The following is a 21,562-nucleotide window of genomic DNA, read 5'->3' as shown; positions in this document are numbered from 1 at the left end:
TTCAGTAGTTAGGCCATTTGTTGACAGTGTGAACAGCCTACTGATTGTGAAAGTCGCGGCGAAGACGAGAGCAACCAAACTTTTTTCTTAATGTTTTCCATTACATTCTCCACACCTCACTGCCCCCCCCCCAAAAATTAAAACTTTCGGGTTTCTATGCGTTTATCAGTTTGTGTTTTACTGTCTGCATATCTGGATAGTATTGCAAGCGCATATCCCTTTGTTTCACATTAGCATTAAACAGCTGACCTAAAACAATGATAATGCACGTTATTTGTTAACAGACTTAACGAGACGAGTCTACCCGGATAAACAAGTTCTTCGGGCTCCTTGGCCTAGAAACTTCTTAACTGGTTCGCCGCTTTATGATATAAACTTTTTAATACTGCCATGTATAAGAAATAGCTTTCAGACAAATACACATTTCCTCTCTCACACTGTTGAGGTTTCGCTGAAGAATGTGAAAAATTTTACAGCTTAAAACTTGAATGCTTTTAAATTTGTTACATTTTAATTCCAAAAACAGATGATATGATCACATTCGCTTAAAATTAATTGAGAATCGTTAAAAGGACAAAATTAGAGCAAACAACAATTGTTTGGTGTATATTAGGGAAATTTCTAATGAACTATTATGATAAATAAAACTTCCACCTTACATCTAGGTTCTCAACTTGACTTTGTTGTTTAGGTCTTTTCTGCGGAGTGTGATCTGCTTCGGTTGTTTTGTCTTCCCGCGTGTTGTAGTCATAAACCGTGACTGCAGTTTCTAGCATAGTCAGTTGCCACACATGCCAGTACATTCTCTACGGTGGAACTTTGAAACTTGATTTTTTTTTTTTTTTTTTGTTCTTCAGATGAGTCATCCACTGTTCACTTGGATAGATGACGTCATAGTTAACTCTCACCCGGTCGCTTTACTCACTGCTATCATTAGTCCTGGCAGCGAACTTAGCCAGGATGCATTCAAAAGGAATATATTCTCACTCCTTCCGGTAGTCAGTGCCGGCGTTTATGGGGGAGGAAATATAATCGACTTCGTGGAAAAAGTTTTCAGATCTGCGCGTTCGCTCATTGTAAGTCGAATTCTCTTGTTTTAATGATTAATATTTCGCAGAAACGCTAGAATTTATTTGTAATTGACTATTTGTATTTCAATTAAATTTTATGGAAATACTCGTAGATAAAATTTAATATCAAAGACACATAGCCGCTAGTAGCACGATGCACTCTTTTTTCTAATAAAAAAAAATAATACTCGGTTAATTGACATAATAAAGATTGATTTTGTGTCATCTGTTTGGTTTGTATATAGTTATGTATTCTGTTTTCATATTGTTGAAACAAGTAGATAATGGTGGACTAGATAATGCAATATTTAACTGTTTAAAAATGTTAGCTTAAAAAATCAAGCACCTCAAAATATAAACATTAAAGTATTAGTATTTATTCAGTGTGCTTGTAATAACTTTCTTTGGATAAAATATCTGGCAGAGTTTAGTTGTTATTCTTTTTCATTGTCATTCCAAGCTTATATATCGAATTTGAATTTCCTAATATAAAGATATATCGACAGTTGGATTAAGACATTCACTTGGCAAGAGTGGAGAGCAGTACTTAGCTTCTATAAAGGTGAAACACCGAAAATTATTTTTCCAGCTCTGGGAAAAATAAACTTTCTTTCTAAACGTAATTGTGACATATGCTGTGTGTTTGGAGGAAGGGGGGTAGCCATATGCCAATTTCTCTCCGATATTATTGTATGATCTGAAAATGCATATCTGCCATTTGGCCATAATGATCTTCTAGTATTAAGAAATACTTCATTAGTTTTTAGTGGCGTACTGTAATTATATGCATATTTCTTGTTCAACTATTTGCTTTTCCTGTATTCTGCACTTTTGTTTTTTAAGATTATAGTGTTTTTTAGTTGTCTCCATACCCTTGTGAACTTGCTAGACCTCCCAAAGAAAGACCGTTGTCAGAGGACCTAATCACTGGTCCTCGAGTTGGTCGACCGTTGGCCCACGAATATAAAGTTGTTTTCCTCTTGGAAATTTGAGGGTTTTTAATGCTGCAAAACGATTGCCAGTAATATGTGTTGGGCACCTCTTCTGTTACTGCTCCTGCAAATTCACAAATCAACAAAATGTCATCAGTAGTTTATTATCTGATTGATGCCATTCACGGAAGGGCCATCAATTATTTGACACTGTACTGTGAAGATAAGAAACCAGTATGAAGCTTCAAAAGGAAAAAAAAAAGTGAACGCAATATGACACACAACCATGACAAAAAAAAAAAAATAATAATTTTTAACAAAATAGACAACAATAAATAAAATATAACACAAAGTAAATATGTATAACTTCCTTATGCATATATAAAATAAATGACAACTACTGTATCAAGCACTTCAAAGTGTCTATTTTGTGCTGAGACAGGCAATACGTCTAAGAGAATGCAGAGTACAAACAGAATAGAAACAGCTTTTATTTAAAAAAAACAACTAAAGAAATTCCAATAATAATCCCAATAGATATATTAAGAAAAGAAGCCAGAAACAAACACTGACAACAGAAAACAGCTGCCAGCGACATTAACAATAGGTTATTTGCTTACACTTGGATTAAACCAAGAATATAATTTCTTGGCATCTTTAATTTACAATTAAACGGAGACACCGTTATTATAATAATTATGATGTGGTACCAGTGCCGGCTTAAGGGTATGTGGTGCCCCTATGCCAGTTTTATCAACTCATTTTAAGACAAGACAGGCATCATAAAATTCTTTATTGTTAAAAGCAGTTTATAGTTATTGCCAAAAAAGTGTGTATAGAGCATATTTTTTTGGGGGGGGGTACTGCTCATACCACCAATGCTTCAACTATTACTGTTTTTTTATGATGTTGGTGCTCCAAAGCCATTGCACCCCTAGGCTGGTGCCTCTTGTCCCTAAGCCTGGAGCCAGCACTGTGTGGTACTTATGTCATTCTTCTGCCAGTTTGATTTCTTTATGCTGATGGTGTGTATCTTAAATTTTGCTGGTGGTAAGTTGGTTTGTGTGCCAGTAGCTGACTTTTTTTTTTTTTTTTTTTTTTACTGTTTGCCACTGTTCACTGACAATAACACGGTGGGGAAACCTTGTTTAACTGGACGATGTCCCATCCGACATGACATTTCATCTTACTGCACTATCATTATCTTTTGTCTTTTTACAGAATACAATCTGGTCAGATAAATCCCAAATTGCAAGCCCATCAACATTTGTTCAGTATCCAGGGAGATGCCTACTAATAAAGAGAACCACAAGAAGGTGAGGACTGGATATTATGTCAGAAGTCTTGGTCAGTTCTCTGGATTCCTTAAAAGGCTATGTGGAAGTGTCCTTCCTGTAATTCAGCTTTGACCTTTATGCAATCCCAGTCATTAACAAAACTCAGTATACAATAACTGGCTTACCATCTTTAAGTAGGATAGCAAATCATTTTCACACACAATTTGAGACTACACTCCTGGTTACTCACTAGAAACTAAAGTGGTCTGAAGTAGTACTATGATTTTTAGGGAAGGAGAACCAGGAGTTCTCCTTCCCTAAAAATTTGTTGATTGATTGGTAGAACCAGAGGCTCTACCAATCAATCAACAAAGGTTGGTTGATTGGTAGAGCCTCTGCTACTAATGGCTTAAGCAAGTTTGAGTGCAGTTAGTAGTTGGATGGGATTCAATCGTTCGATACTGTTGGCACACTCTCCCTCGATGAGTCTTTGGACTCCTTGGAGGTGTCACATAATAATAATAATAATATGTTGTCATTACCAACTGAGCCACTCTTTTATCATCATTCTGTTTAAGGGATCATGCTATCTTAGATTGCTTTTGTTCATATTCTTGAATATTAAAATTGCCCAGTTTTTTTTTATATTTCATTTTTATATGATTCTACCACCTGTGATCACTGTTTTATTTCTGTGCCTGGATCCATATTTTGAAATTGTTTTGAATACAAATTGGCCTTTTGGCTGATTTTCTGTTTGTTCCTTATAAATTTATCCACTTTGTTTCCCATTGTACAAGCCTCATTTATTCTACTATGTTTCCTTATTTACCTCTCTATAAAAATTATACCTAAATAACTAAAATGTGTTATTCATATTTTATGGTTTAATGAAATGATAACACACATGAAATGTTAAATGACTCAGATATTTGATATTTGACAGACATCGCATTGCAGTTAAAAAAAAAAATAATAATAATAATAAAAATAAATAAAAGAAATCTGCAAGGGATTTATTCAACTGCTGGGACAGTCAGTTCCCAGCAGTCATTAACCAACAATCTAATACTTACATCGATGCCAGCTGGAGTGTTAAATGGAAGAAAATACTCAGCATTTTTTTTTTTTTCCGTTAATCGTCATCTGCTCTTTAAAACCAATTTCTAAATGAAACACGTTATGTGAAAATCCCTATGATATAGGAAATATTTATTCTTAAATCTCCTACTCCACCACTAAGGTTTTCTACTAGCACCTGTCAAAGGCTTCCTGCATAGGCCTTTAGATATGTCTAATTATTTCAATTTGTTTGGGGTGGCCTGTGCTGTGCACATGTTATAATGTTTTATATCAAACCACCGATGATATTTCTGTGACTGTAAAATATTGAGATCATTAAACTGTCATTTAATTCATTCCTGTGTACTATCTTCATTCTGTTAAACCATAAAACATGCTTCAACAAACATTAAAGCCTCAATACATGCTAAAATGTTTACCTGTTCTATAGATTACTGCAAAAAATACAGTTGTTGATTCAGGTTTTTTGGTTTTATATTGTTTATTTTCATACTAAATTTGTCAGGAATTATTTAAATTACTTTTGAGTTTTGTAGTATATTTATTTAAGATAAATTCATCTGCATAAAGTAAAGAACTTGCTTAATACACATGAATGGCATATTATTAATACCTGACCTTCATGTAGTCACTCATTGCAGGAGGTCTATACTCTCATGCCAAAAGATCATTGAGATATTCCTTGAACCATTCAGTTTCTGCACTCACCACACTTTCAGGCACTTCATTCCATTCACCAATCACTCTCCATGCAAATTCACCAGTACAGCTTCCATGGATGGTTTCTAGTTCTACCCTTGCTTCTCTCTACTCCACGTTAATCTGGTAACAACCCCTCACCAATTTATGTCTCAGTCATTACCCCTCTTCTATTCACAAGACTCTGTAAGTTGCATTCCCTCAATCTCTCTTCGTTCATGAATTCCATAGGCTTGACAGTAAACTTTCTCTGGATATTCTCTGATACATCCTCATCCCCCTCCCTCCTGAAAACCAGGTGGCTAAATCTGTACATAGTAGTCCATATGTGGCCTGATCAAAGCCTTATACAGGAGAACCATAACCTCTTTGCTCTGCATATCAATGTCCTCCTCATTATTGCCATAATCCATTGGAATGTTCTTACAATTTTAACAGTGTGACACCTAAACTTCAAGTCTCTGTCCACAATCACTCCCAGATCTCTCATCTTTTCCACCTCCTTCAAAATTTCTCCAGTAATTGTATACTCTTCATCCCAACCTTGCCTACCAAATTTCAAGACCTTGTACTTTACAGCATTAAAGTGATAGCACCAATCATTTTCTCACTCACATAGTCTATTTAGATTCTGCTGTAAAGCCACATCTGCTGCATTTCTTATATTTCCCAACTTTGCATCATTGGCAAACAGCTGCATATCTGCAGCTGGTCCCAATGTCATTAACATGCAGATTAAACAATAATGGTCTCAAAACAGATCCCTGTGGCACTTCACTAGTGACCTTCCTCTTTTTAGGACATCACTCTTCCATATATAACCTGCTGATACCTGTCTGACAGGCAGTCAGCTATTCAAGTTACTAGTTGAATCTAATCCCATATTTCAGTTTAGCTACTAGCTTGTCATGTGGCAATCTATCAAAGTCCTTTGAAAAATCCAAGTACACCACTGTATGAAAAGCCAAACGGCTATTTTTTTCTGGCGAGGTTGATATAAGTTAAGGGGATAAAACTTTGCTACGAGTTGCCGTGGTGTGGCACTACCAAGTGGTCACTTACGCTTGGATACGTTGACAGTTCGTCGGCATGAAACGTTACAGATCGTAGTTTTCGATCTTAGTTTCGCTTACTGGCTGAAAAACAATAAGGGATTTTTATCCCCTTAACTTACACCACTGTATGTTCATCTCCTTTATTGAGTGAATTTCACCTTGTAATATGTAAATAGATTGCTGAAACATGACCTCACCTAACAAACGCATGCTGACCATCATAAAGAATACTGCTATTATCAACCCATTTCTAAATCCTAGTCACACAGATTGGCCTATAATTTCTTGCCTTAGTCTTATCCCCCCCCCCCTCCCTTTTTTTTCAAGTGGAACAATTTTCCCCACCTTCTATTCTTTTGGGACTTGCCCTGTTGTAAGACTTACGTTGAATAATCATTCCAAAGGTGCCATTAATTTCATAGAGCATTCCCTCCAGACACATGGCGATATACTGTCAAATCTTGTTACCTTATTAACATGAAGTTTATTTAATTCCTCATAGACTTTCTATTCATTCATGATCAGTCCCTTCTTCGTCACATCCTTTACACTTTACACTCCAGTTTCTCCTGATGTTGCCTTCATGACGATGAAGTACGCTGATGAACTGATCAAATAATTCAACTATATTCTCTGCATTGATTATCAATCTGCCAGTGTCATCAGCTAGCATCGTCCTGCCATAGTCATTCTTCCTTCTACTTGCCACATATCAAAAGAACTCACTAGGATTTTCTTATCTTGAAACTAATTTCTTTTCTTACTGCACTTCTGCTGCCTTTACCAACTCAGTTATGTGCTTGGCCTGCTTTTTGTATTCTTCATTCAACTGATCATTACCAACATTCATCTTTTGTTGCCTCCACAGTGCCTTCTTGCAGATTTCATGCTTAATCTCTTCATTTATCCATTTTACTCCTTTCTTGTTTAGTCTTTTCACCTTTGGAATATATTCACACTTGATCAATGCCCGCACAGCATCTGTATTCTTCTCACTTAACTCCTCTTTCCATGCTATAGTACCCAGTTGTAGTTCCATACATATCCTTTATTTATAGAAATTCTCATGTGACTGGCTGTCACCCAGGTGATTCACTTCATGGTCATTCTCTTCAATTGGGAGAAGATCAGACACTCCATTCACAATCGCATCCTCTGAATGATATAGCCAGATCTAAGACTGAACCCCCACGTTCCTTCCATTATGTATTGCATATGGATTGTTGCCCCTTCAGAACTCGGAAAAATTCTATTCTTTTATATTAGGGAATAGAAAAGAATAGAATATGCTACCATACTAGGGAAATGATTATGAGCAAGGTGGTTTCCCCATTGCCTTTCTTGTCATAGTATATTTTATGACTGTAGCTGTGTGTGTTCATAAGACCGGTTCCCTGTTTTGAGGGATGAAAAACCCGAGTTACCAGGAGGGGAAAACCCTCCACCTCCGTATGAGACCGGTTAACTCACCTTTAGTCGAAAGAGACCAGATAAAAGTTCCTTATGTCACTGATGGGAATTGAGCCCCCAGGTCTTTCTGACCAAAGGGCTTTGTCTATACTGACTTATCTATGGAGGCTCCTTGAAAAATTCATTCTCCTTATTTTCTGATGCTATCTCTACTTTCCAGTTAATATTGCCCTAGTTAACATCATCCTTTGCTTGCTCACTAAGCCAAGTTGCCTATATATTTGTCTCCACATTCCCTGGCCTGTACGGCACCCCACCAAATATCTCAGTCTATCATCTTCCACTTCACACCATACTGATTCAAAACCACTGCCACTTTTTTCTCCTTGTATATCAACCTTGCATGGGCATAATTCCCCTCTCATCGTCAGTAGCACTGCCCCCTCCCCTCTAGCCTTTCCTGTCTTCATGAAAAAATTATATCCCATCAAGACATCATTCTCATCCAACTATTATTACACTTATTACAAACTATTTTTGGGCACAAACTCAATCAATGCAACAATTTCATCTCCATTATTTCTGACACTCCTGACATTTGTATATAAACATAATTCATTTCTTGGTCTATAGCCATTCCTACTCATACTGTTCCCTGTCTATCACTTCTCGCCTGCTCCTGTCTGCCCCACATAGCCTCACAGATTCAAACCCCCCCCCATGTATTCCTGGCCATTCCACTCCTGCACTGACCATCCACATACATGCTTTCATTACCACTTTCGGAATCCAGGGAGGTCTGAATCCCTCTGACCTCCCTGGCTCACCCCCATTTCCCTGTTCAACTTGCTTTCTTATTCTCACATTCTCTTCTCCATTCACAACTACATCAGTCTCACCAAGTCCACTTTCCTGCTCATTCACATAATCTTTAACTTCCACTCATACCTTCATTTGTTTGTTTGCATCACTCATTACACTTCCTCTAGCAGCAACCTTAATCACTCACTTTCAAATCATTCAGATGTAGTCCATTGCTCTTATGCAGTTCTTCCATTCACCCCTCAAATTCGTCTCACACATTCACAACTCTCTGCCACAACTTATCATTGTCATACCTGGGAAACACACAAAGTACCTTTTGTACCACACTGTTGTCTTTCATTCTCCTCAATAACTGCTTATATCCAATCTCGCATTCTTTCTCTGCCCAACCAAATCATTCTTCACAAGAACTTACTCTCTTGCATGCTTACAATAATAATTCACATGTCTAGTGCCTCAATAATCCTCTTCATTCTCCCTCTCATCTATCACACCTTTTATGGTAGAATCTCCATATATATATATATATATATATATATATATATTGCTGGTTCATGAATATTTGACTGAAGTTTATAAAGCAGAACACTAGAATAAATTTAACTTTTATTTAATTGATTGATTTCATCTTGGTATCTTTATTGGAACACTAGAAATTTCTTCATTTTTTTCAATTTTTATAAACAGTCTAAGTGCTTCACTCCAGTTCTGTGATTTGAGCTACGTACTAAACCTCCTGGATTATATATTATAGCCATTATGAGACTTATACTGTCATATTTGTGTTGACTATATCTATTTCATCCACTTTACCAAGGTTTTGGGATGGATTTTTCTGTTTGTATTTTCAGTACTATCATTATCCCATTTAATTTTTACAAAATATTCACTTTTCACACCTAGAACTTCCTTATCATATTCTATATATTTTGGAAAGTATATAGATTTAGGGAGTGTGTGGAACACATTCTTGCCCAGCTTCCATGTATGGAAGCTGGGCAAGAATGTGGTTACCAGGGGTGTTAGAGCTAGGTTTTTTACTTGGAGAGTGGTGAATGAATGGAATAAGCTGCCAGATCTGTTGTGGGTGCCATGACTGTGAATGAGTTCAAGGTGAGGTATGATAGATACTGTGTGAATGTCGAATAGTTCTTGACATGATGTTAGGGCCTCCCTCGATGAGTCTGTCGACTCCTTGGAGTTGCCCGGAATAATAATAATAATAATAATATATTCTATATACTCCCTAAATATTCATAGTAATTTACTGCTAGGAATTTTTCTATATGATTTCTTTTTATAGACTGCTCTTTAAGTGTTCACCACAATTTTTTTTTCTATCTTTCAGACATCTTCATCACATTTTCCTGAGTGAGCTACTCAGCATTTCTTTCTGATTTGCCATAGTGTCTAAGGTTTTTTCCTACTAGTGATTGTAAATGAGTCTACAGTTCACATCTGAAAGCCTTTTTTTTTATTAACCCTACATCCACCAGAGGTCATAAAACCTATAACACAACAGCCATGTATGGGCAATTTGTTAAGATGAAAGAAGAAAAAGCTTGGGGGGGGGGGATTCAGTAGGGAAAACGATATTTGGATTCCCCCCCTCCCAACTCTTAAATATTTTCTTTTGAATATGATGCTTATCTTTTTATCCTGCTCAAAACAAGATATTATCAATAATAACAGCCTTTAATCTTTCTGTTTCTTGTGTGTTCTTTCTTTGTGAACTTATACACATTATGTTGGAATATGGTGTTAGTTATGACCTGCCAGAAATTTAGTAAGTAGGTTCTTGCTATTATTTAGCTCTGTTTTTCTCCAATTTTGGCCAAAATATTTATGTATCTGGGATTAATTTCCTACTTTGAGTTTCCATAGGAGCTAAAGCTTTTTCTGTTTCTGCATAACTTGAAAAATTCTTCTTACTAGAATCTTCCTTGGAACCATAGAAATAAATGTCTTGCTCAAAATTTCCATACTGAAAATTTCCACATCATTCTACTTGAAATTGGCTCTCATTCACAAAGTTTATCCTCATGTTTTGTGTTGAATACTATAGTGACTCCCTCCTTTCTGTGATCCCTGAATACATCATCTTATAGTTAATATTTAAAGTATCCCACTTGTTGTTCTTCTTCTTAGTCTTAAACACCAATCTTATCATCCTGCTGTTTCTGCAATTTTTCTGTTAGTTGTGTTTCTAGTCCATTGAGGCATATGAACGTGGGTGGCAGGTTTTATTATTATCCAGGCCTCCATGGAGTCAAAAGACTCATCGTGGGAGGTCGTTTTTAGGAAATACAAAGTCTATCATACCACTCCTTGAATCTATTAACCGTTCCCGCTCCAACCACTCTCTCAGGCAATGCATTTCAAGGTTCAACAACCCTCCACGCAAAGAAACCACTCCTCACCCTCTTGTGCACAGCCTGCTTTCGTAACTTCCAGGGATGGCCCCTTGTCATCGCTCCTTCCTGCTGTTCCACCAAGTTTTCCTCCCAGAAACTTGTGTATTTCATTCTTCAAACAGACAAACCATGTAGTAGAACATGAAATTAACAGTCATGATATACTGGTCTTGGAGGCTAAGTTACTTCAGCCATAACTTCAAATAGTTCATCAGTCACTCTGAACTGCATTTGAACTATATTTGTGATATTGCTGATGAACTTCCCATTTCATATGAAATTATCTGCAGTGAAATCTATGACTGCCTAAATTATGAGACAGTTGTTCTCCTGACTTTGGAACAGGAGAGACATGTTTGGAATGCCATGACAGCCACTGCAGCATTGCTTGGAAAAAATGTGAAAAATGCATGAATCGCTAACTGCAGAAAGGGGACATGTCCATTTTTTTCGAAAATGGCTTTGAGATCTTGCCACTGATTTAAATTTGAATAGTACCACAGATGTGATGGATTATAAAAATATTAGGCAACAATTCTAGAAAATTGTTGGAGTTCAAAAATGAAAAATTTGCAGCAAATCAACTTATGTACAGCTTTTGGTTGTTCCTGTAAAATTTGTAAAAATGGATATGTCTCCCTTTTCTGCAGTTAGTGATTCATATTAAGGATTCATCTTTCATTCGTATATATTCTGAAAATTTCATAACTTTACAAAATGGAATTTTAGTCTTCTATTTATCCTTACATTGTCATTTTCTGTTATGTTTTTGCATGCATTTTTCTATCCCTTTTTCTATCTAATGTGTAATTCCCATTTTGACATAGCATTCAGGGAGTTAACAAGTTTCTCTTGATAAACTTGTTAATCATGAAATTTCACCTATTGCAAAATTTTAATAATTAATTTGTACTTTTTGATATAATGAGAAACTTGCCCAAAAGTATCTGTTGCTGCAATAGTCGAGGCCTTCATAGTCACCATATAATCATAGGAAATCCATTTTATCCTTTACAATACCTATCATAGTTCTCCACAGAACTATTTGAACTCTTTTAATACCCAGTACATTCATTCATTATTTATTTTACATTATTATCTACTCAAGAATGTTTCTCACAACACCCTCTGTTTAAAACTTCTCTTGCTAAATACTTATGTCACAATTGTATTACTTTTCCCTTTTCATATTTGCAAATTGCAGTCTTTTAATCTATCCTTAACATCTGATAGTTCATAGTTTTAAGTTATTACTTCTCTCTGGACCCTTTCCGGTATCTCTGAGTAGATATTCATATTTAGGAAACTAGATATGTGCACAATAGTTTAGATTGCATTATGCATTGGCACAATCACATTCTTATCTTGACTTCTCAGTATGTGTTAATTCTTTAGAAAAAAATTGATCCAACTTACAGTGGTCTCTAAATTCTTTCCTTAACCTCTACAGGACTGGTACAAATGCATTCTGGCCAAAGTGCCAAACTTTACATTAGGCAACACTAAATTGAGGCTCACATTTATCTGTCCACTGCAATAATTTATTCAGATTTACATAAAGGGAAATCAAAATTCTGTGTGTGCTGCCCCTCCCCCAATTTGCATTATATGCAGACAGATATCACTCTTTGAACTGTGAGCTGTATTGTCATTTAAATTACTAACTAAACAACAGTTCCTAAACCCCTCCACCCTTTTTCCCCCTTGACAGTGCTTCTCCTTTACACTATTCATTGAAATCCATTCTCATGTGCAAATCACTTATCCAGTCCTATGTTTCATTACCAATTTATCCTGTATGTGCTGTTAAATCCCTTTTCAAAGTAAAAAATAAAAATAAATACTACTGTATATGTGATTCTGATCAGTCCAGTACATTGTGTCATCCTATTTATAAAAGTTAATCAGAATTTGATGTGAATCTTGCCCATGAAAGGTTGTGAGCCTATAATATTTGATATTATCAGTAGGTTTTTCTGATTCCATACACAAGAGGTTGAAGGACCTACAAGCACATCACTGATGTGTGTGGGGGTTGCAGGTGAGAATCAAGCTTTTTTTTTTTTTTTTTTTAAGTTACAAGTTTAGTTGTTTGGGAATACTTCATGAAGACGGCTGTTCCAGAGGACAGAGGTAGGTGGAATAAAAGTAGATGAGAAGCAGGCTCAGTGCATTGGCAGTTGCTGCTCTGGTTATTAACAGATGCAACAGAAAGTGGAGGAATGATATTGCCAATTTAGTGGAGTACCTGTAGAAAAGATGGTGCCAAAACATTTCATCTGTGTGCTAGAGGTTGAAGTGAATCTGTAAGAGAGGAATTATCTATGAGCTGAATTGCTTTCTTCTGGACAGCATCAAGAATTTTTAGGAAGTTTTAGATGCACCATCCTATTAACATCTTGAAAGAGAATGCCTAGTTTTTTGGCAGAGTAAGCTACTAATGTGATGTGTTTATGCCAAGAGAGACTGGAGTTAAATGTTAGTCCAAGCAGAGAGAGATCTAATCCTGTCTGGTGACTTGTGAGTAATTGAGGGTAAGGATGGAGCTGAGATTTGCTTTTGTGTAAGAAAAGGCAAGACTGCATTTTGGTGATATTGAAGGTGACGAGATTGTTCTCACCCCATAGAAGGATGTATGTAAATCAATGTTTAAAGCACTAGTTGTAGATGATCTTGAAGCTTGGGATGGCTGAGCACTGCATGATTTGTCAAATGAATAGGATGGATGAAGAGAGAGTTGTGAACAGTGATTGTGTGAGTGGGTCATTTATGTACAGGAGAGAGAGTGTAGGTTATAGGACAGAGCCTGCCAGGCACTTCTGCATTGGTGGTGAAGCTTGAAGAGAGAGAGACCATCTGACATGACAGTGAAGTGAATGACAAGAGAAAGCTGGCTGTCCATTTACAAAGCTTGGCAGATTGACCAAAGCATGGCAGTTTATCAGGCCTTTATGCCAGACACTATCAAAAAAACATTGTATATTGTTCTTTTGACATCTCAGGTATATCTTCCATGGTGGTTACATTACTGAGCTACCTTCCTGGCCTCCTTTTTTATATTCCTTGTGCAACTGATTATCATCCACTTCATGCTGCCCTCAAACTGTCTTCTTGCAGATTGCGTTCTTAATCTCTTTATTCATGCATCTTACACCTACCTATTTTGCCTTTTGATATTTGGAATACATTCAGACATTACTGCTATTAAATAGTTCTTAACTATAGAGTGTGCATGCAGAAGTGTAGGAATGCAAAGCCATTGAAGCAGCTGTGAAGGATGCCAGTGACAGGATATTTTACCAGTTATCAAAATTGTCACACCAAAAAAGGGAAAAAAGTGCATACCTGTGAATTTGCCAAAGGCACCAAAAACCTTTAGTACGCTACTGACTTCTCCGTAGTTGTCTCCATAATCATGGGCCTGAGAGTAAAATATATATCCTTTATTCATTAGTCCTCATATGATTAGCCACTACCTATGCAATCACTGCATGGTCAATTATATAACTGAAAGAATTTTATTATTATTATTACGGGCAACTCCAAGGAGTCTTTAGACTCATCAAGAGAGGCCCTAACATCATGTCAAGAACAACTATTCAACATTCACACAGTATCTATCATACTTTGCCTTGAACTCATTCACAGTCATGGCACCCACAACAGACTCTGGCAGCTTATTCCACTCATTCACCACTCTGCAAGTAAAAAACCTAGATCTAACACCTTTGCTAACCACACTCTTGCCCAGTTTCCATGGATGGCTCTAGTACTCCCACCACCAGTCCTGTTCTCAAAAATATGTTCTGAATTAATCCTATAAAATCCCTTCAGTAATTTGAATGTCTCAATCATATCACCCCTCTTCCATCTATCAACCAATTTCTGCAACCCACAAATCTTCAACCTGTTCTCATAAGGTTCATTCCATAGACCTGCTATCATCTTTGTCACTTATCTCTGGATCTTCTCCATCAACAAGAAATCCTGGTGCCCAAATCTGGGCACAGTAGTCTAGATGGGGTCTTATCAAGGCTTGATGTAGAGGAACAATAACTTGCTTGTCTCTCCTCGTCAAAATATTCTTCAGTAACCAAGTGATTTGATGAGCTGATATAGCCACTTTTGCTATGTACCCCCCTAAACTTCAACTCCCTATCCACCAACACTCCCAAATCCCTGGCCTCGTCAATCTCCTGGAGTACAGTTCCACCAATGTGATATACTGCTGCTAATCGTTTCACTCCAAAATGCATAACCTTACATTTTGCCACATTAAATTGACATCCATTTTCCTTAGCCCAGTCCTCCAAACCTTCCAAATCATCTTGCAAAATTTTAACATCCTGTGCATTCACTATTGCTCTACCCAACTTTGCATCATCAGCAAACAAATGAATAGTTCCTCTCAGATCCTTTCCCATATCGTTAATGAACAAATTAAACAGTAGTGGTCCAAGAACAGAACCCTGTGGCACACCACTAGTCACAGGCCGTCTTTTGGACTCTACTCCTGAATAAACTACTCTCTATCTCTCCATCAACCACCCTCCTATCCATCTCACCAACCCTATATCCATCCCCCATATGCTGCAGTTTACTGATTAGAATTCTGTGTGGTATCCTGTCAAAGGCCTTAGCAAGGTCCAGCAGAATCACTGTAAGCCCATTACCCTTATCCAGTTCAGCTATCACTGTGTTATAAAATGTGAGCAAGTTACTGAGGCATGGTCTACCCTTCACAAAACCATGCTGTTCCCCATACTGTATCCCATTTTCATCTATCCATTCCTGTATTTTCCTCTTGACTACTTTCTCTAAGATTTTGATGACGACTCCTGATATGCTGATTGGTCGATAATTTTCAACAGCAGTCTTGGAACCTCCTTTATGCAGTGTAACTATTTTTCCCTCTTTCCACCCCCTCGGGACTAACCCAAACCCGAGACTCAAATTAAACAAAATGGTCAAGGGCACTGACAATTCTTTAGCCGCTTCACGTATGACACGAGCTGGTATACCATCCAATCCCACAGATGTATTCACATTGAGCTTTTGTAATAGACTATTCACCTCCACTTCATTCACCACAATTCCCATATAAGCTGTTGGTTCCTTCATTCCTGTAATATCACCACCTGGATGGTATGCTCTTGCAAAGTGCTCACTCAGTAATTCCACTATATCAACTGATTTGGTTACCTACCTACAGTGGCGTAGCTAGGGGGGGGGGGGGCAGTCCGTCCCGGGTGGCACTTTGAACCTTTTTGAACTTTTGCAGTTAATTCAAAAATACAGTCTTGCGAACTCATTTCCAAATATTGTAATACTACTGCAAATTTTCCTCACAATTGCTGTAAGTTTTGCTAGTTGTGAGAGGAGTTTTTCTAAATAAAATTGATTAAGAATTACCTACATTACTATGAAATAGAATTTGCCAATATCATCGACTTTGCTAACAGAAAAGCAAATAAAATAACATTTTAGAATGTTGAAATTAAAGTTTTACTTCAAAAATAAACATAGTGATTTAATTTATTTCCCTATACTTCGTTTTGACTTTTTATAGCATTTTTGGTGTGTATTGAGAGGGGCGGCAAACTCCGGAATCGCCCCGGTCCACAATGGCTCTAACTACACCACTGCCTACCTACCATTGGCATTCTTTAAAATCATTCTGCCATGTACATTTTTTCTTTTACTTGCAACATATTGAAAAAACTGTTTGGGATTCTCTTTAGCCTGCATGTCTAATTTTCTTTCATAATCCGTTTTTGCTTTTCTTGCCACACTCGTTACCCTTCTGGCCTGCGCTTTATACCGTTCATGTGCCTGCCGGTCACCTTTCTCCTTAAATTCCCTCCATTATTGTTTCTGTTTTTGCAGCTCAAGCTTAATGGTGTTATTCATCCATTTAACCCCTACTTGATTTATTATTCGCACGCTAGGTATACAGTCAACCATTGCTTCATGCAAACACTTCCTAACCACCTCCCATGCACTATCAACATCTAGCCCTTGCAGTTTTACATGCCATGGAACTGATCCAATCAAACTCCTAAGCTTGTCATACTTACTGGCTCGATAATTCCACATGTACTGTGTCTTAATTGTAAATTCCACACCTTTAGCCACCTCCCAAGTGAAAACACTATGATCCTTCTCACTAATTGGTGGCAACGTGGTCATATTCGTTACAGCCAAATTTTCAGATGCAATTACTAGGTCAAGCACTCTCTGACCCCTAGTATTTTCCATTACATGCTGTCACAGATAGTTATTCCTTAATAATTGCATAAAATCCAATTCCTTCCTCCCATGTGTCCTCTCCTCCTTCCAATCAATGTTACCATAGTTGAAATCCCCCATAATAATCACCCTCCTTCCACTCATTGCTTCTATTTGCTTATAAGAAAGGAAGTTTTTTTTTTTGTGGATATCACCACAATCATTACAAATAAACTCATAGCACATTTGTGCCATGAGTGGACTGAGGATTTTTTCTATTTTTGATTTTATGTATTTTTTTAATTTGTGTGTGTGTGTGTGTGTGTGTGTGTGTGTGTGTGTGTGTGTGTGTGTGTGTGTGTGTGTGTGTGTGTGTGTACAGATCACATTAAACAAGATGTTTCTCATTTGACACATTATCATTTAATAGAAAAGTATAGTATTTTAACCCTATTCTTGAGACCAAATATGGAACGTTTTTTATTTTTAATGTTTTTTTTATTTTCAAATAAGCACAGTATCAGTTTCACCGGCCTACAAAATTATATTAGCCTTCTTTATGCTGCTTACATTTGTGTTTGCAGCTGTGCTAAAAGGTTTCTGATTTAACCATTCAGTCATATCAAACCTTTGGTAACTTTTTTTTAGGCAAGTGTTTCTTGTCACAAAGTATTCTGGTAATGTTCTTTTTTAATGTTCACCATTGCTTTCTCCAACCCTCCCTATTTTTATCCAGACTTGGGACTGGCATATGGCTGGGGTCATGAATATCCATGGCTGTGATCGGCATGTGTTCATGGGGCTGGCTTGTCTGTTCTGAGGGACGAAAAACCAGAGTTTCCAGGTGGGGGGGAACCCTTCTACCTCCATATGAGACTGGCTAACTCACCTTTAGTTGAAAGAGACCAGATAAAGGTTCCTCACGTCAGCGGTGGGAATTGAACCCAGGTCTTTCTGACCAAAGGGCTTTGTCTATACTGATTGAGCTATGGAGGCTCTAAAAGGTTCTCTACAGTGACAAAATGTCAGTGTCCAAGATTCATTTTGCCTGCCTGAGCTCTCCTGAATCATTAAGTGTGGTATTTCCATCAGGATTATTGAGGAACAAGATATGCAATATCAACTGATTTTTAAAATACTGAAATTTAAGTATTTGGAAGTTGACCATAAACATATATAAAAAATGCAATTTGTAGTTGTTTGAAGTGTGATTTCTGGTATCTATAAACCACCTGCAACTGCTTGGCCAAATGATGTTTTACAGATATACCCCCATCCAACGGTGTACTCTGGAGACTTTAACAGTCACCATATGTATGATTGGAATGATCAAAATGGGGAAACATTAGCAGAATGGGCAGATCTACAGTCTCCACTTGGTTTTGGATGCCAGGGAAAAAGGCACCGTTAGATCAAGAGTTTGAAATAAGGAATATAATCCTGATTTTACATTTGTCTGCACTGATAGTGAAACGCAACCTTTATAGGTCTCCAGATGTATTCTCGGGGTTTCTCCAAATAGTCAATACCGTCCCATCTTAATGGAATTAGGCACCCAAATTCCAATGATAACATTTCCTAGACCAAGATGGAATTTCCAAAAAGCTGACTGGGAAAATTTTACTGTGGACCTAGATGCACGTCTTAGAAGAATTCCCCCAACCCATAAAAATTATACACGGTTCAGTGGAGTAGTCATAGTGGTGACAAAAAGATACATCCCTAGAGGCTACCGAAAAGAATATGTGCCCGGATGGACTAACGAAAGCGAATCCCTGTCTCAGGAATTCCTTGATAGTAAGGATCCTGAGATAGAAGAAGTAATGCTTCATAGTCTTAATGCTGCTCGAAGGAAAAAGTGAATCCATTTAACTGAGAACATAGACTTTAAACACTCTACCAGAAAAGCCTGGTCGCTACTCAAGAAGCTCGGCCCAAGCACCTTTATACCAAAGAAAATCTTCACCTGTCTACTCAAATCAGATAGCTGCTCGAATTGTTTTGCTTTCTAAAATCCATATAGACAAAGAACATACATAAGAAGTAAAACGTCAATTAAAGGCTATGTAGGCTGTAATTCAAAAGAACTTACAATTCTCCTTGCCTTTTTCTTGTGAGGAAATATCTTTGGCGCTTCAAAACATCAAAACAAGGAAAGCTTCTGGATTCGATAATATTCATAATGAATTCCTGATGCATTGTGGACCTTATGCTAGATTGTGGTTGGCCAAATTCTTTAGCGACATACTTGAAAGTGGTTGCGTCCCCAGGGAATTTAAAAGGACAAAAATCATCGCTGTGCTAAAACCTGGTAAGCCAGCAGACAGAAGTGAAAGCTATCGCCCCATATCCCTTTTAAGTGCAACCTACAGTCTGCTGGAGAGACTGATTCTGAATAGGATTAGTGGCAAAATTCTGGAATGTGTTCCAGTAGAACAAGCGGGGTTCAGAAGAGATCGTAGTTCTACAGATCGGGTCTCCTTAGCTTTACAACTTACATTGAAGCAAGGTTTCAAAGATGCTTAAAGACTACTGCAGTCTTTGTTGATTTGACAGCTTCCTACGATACTGTCTGGAGAGAGGGACTCATACAAATTCCTTAAGATCATCCCATGTAAAACACTGGGGCACCTCATAAACAAATTATGAGGTGATCGATATTTCAGAGTGGTGAATGGGGGAAGTATCTGTAAACAGAGAGTGCTTAAAATTGAGCTAACACCACTGCTTTACAGCGCAGACATCCCTGAAACAGTTAGTAGAAAGTTTGCTTATGCGGATGATTTAGCTTTGGTAATCAGTGATAAATCTATAGAAAGAACTGACGAAATATTGATAAATGATATGTCGGCCTTATGGCAGTTCTATAAAAATTGAGATTAACACCAAATCCTGGTAAAACTGAATGTTCTTGTTTTCACCTTAATAACAGACTTGCAAATCAGAAACTAGAGATATGTTGATGGGACATTAATCTTGTTTAATCCGACACCTAAATACTTGGGGATAACCTTGGATAGAACTTTGTCATATAAACAACATATGATTAATATCGCCGCTAAAGTACGTACTAGAAATAATATGCAGTAATCCCTCGATTAGTGCGCCTATATACGTCTTAAAAATAAATGTTACAGATTTTAAAAATTCTCTATCTATGCATTTTTATGACTAACTATTTTAAAAATTCACTCACCAGAATGAAATAATTTAGTTACCGATTTAAAACATTTTACAAAGTTATTTTTAATGGCATACAAGATTACAGGTATCCCATGCTTAACGCGGCGAAATTAATTACGGCAATCCCTTGATATACGCAGCAAGAGTTTTGATCAACGCGCCTTTAACCTTGCGGAGCTCACAGCTGATCTGACAGATACATGCAAAATGTTTAATATAAATATTTTCACACATTATTAATTTAAACATATTTATATTTAATATAAATATAAATATGTTTAAATTAAACATATGTTACGAGTGGTATTCCGCATTTTTTTTTTTTTTTTTTTCTGTCAGATGGTTTAACACATGTTAAAAGGTTTGTGATATTTGACAGTAAATTGTATCTGAGAGATATACCACGACCTCCGATGTCAGTATAGTGTGGTTTAGTTTTTTTTTTTTTTTTTTTTTTATTCTTTGTTCAATAATTTCTAGATTGTAACTGAAAATAAATAAACCATCATGTGTTACTGAAATGGAGAATCAAAGGCTTATTTATCATACATCTCCTCTAGGAGATGTGCTTTACATTAGGAAAATACTAAAGAAAGAAGGATGTATTGAAAAGCAGGGAGGGTTATTTTGAAAAGTGTATGAAAATATTCTTGAAGTTACCTTTTTTTTCCCCACTGACATCTCTTTAGGGTGAGAAGCCATCACAGATAATGCAGGCATTGCTGCCCCGACTCACCTTGTATTTCTGAGGTGAATTGTAATTTTTTTTTTTTTTTTTTTCCCCACTGACATATCGCTTTATTGGCTGGGAAGACACCACAGTGGAGGCATTGCTCTCCCAATGCACCTCGTATTGTATGATGAATTGTCACGGGGTGGAATCCTTCCACGACGAAGTCCTCACAACCCATGTAATCACAAAACAGAGTAAGTGACATCCTTACGATCACAAGAAGCCGTACTTGGTCATCTTGATTTAACTTTTGTTTTTATGCAGTTTTTAAATCCGGTCTGTCCTGTTGGTCGAGTGATTAGCGTATTCGCTTTTAAGCCAACAGGTTGTGTGTTCGAATCCCACCGTATGCATTGGATCTCGTGTAGTAGATGAATTTCATCGCCCGATGTGAGACGGCTAATTATTTGGAGACCTGAAATTGTCTGGGGAAAAAAAAAAAACGTTCCATGTTTGGTTTCTGCATCAGATCCCACTCACTGTGCTGAACCTTAGTCCGTCCTTTCATGTGGGAAATCACATAACAGAAACGTTAACTGGAAGTGTATCTTGCTAAGGCAGTTTTTTTACTACGCATTTAGCCAGTGGGAACTATTAGCAGAAACTATACCTTTATATATATATATATATTATATCAACAGAATTTTTCATCT

At 37.1% G+C, this 21,562-nt stretch overlaps 1 protein-coding gene across 4 annotated transcripts in view; it reads left to right on the top strand.

Annotated features, from left to right (window-relative positions):
* The window catches only part of capt (adenylyl cyclase-associated protein 1), a 257,904-nt gene that overhangs the window by 26,607 nt on the left and 209,735 nt on the right, over window positions 1-21,562 (top strand). Inside the window, exon 1 of one of the 4 annotated variants that reach the window (XM_090404788.1) lies at window positions 913-1,076. The exons of 2 other annotated variants lie outside the window; for them this stretch is intronic. The gene's annotated coding sequence lies outside the window, so the exon portion shown is untranslated. Of the gene's footprint in view, window positions 1-912; window positions 1,077-21,562 lie in introns of those variants that run through there. One more of the 4 variants, XM_090404783.1, reaches the window with a different exon arrangement.

Source organism: Typopeltis vanoorti, chromosome 15, assembly GCF_054136105.1.
Source record: "Typopeltis vanoorti isolate ZY-2024b chromosome 15, IOZ_Tvanoo_1.0, whole genome shotgun sequence".
Taxonomy (NCBI): Eukaryota; Metazoa; Arthropoda; class Arachnida; order Uropygi; family Thelyphonidae; genus Typopeltis; species Typopeltis vanoorti.
The sequence above is the reverse complement of the archived record's forward strand: the minus strand, read 5'-3'. Positions and strand labels throughout refer to the sequence as shown.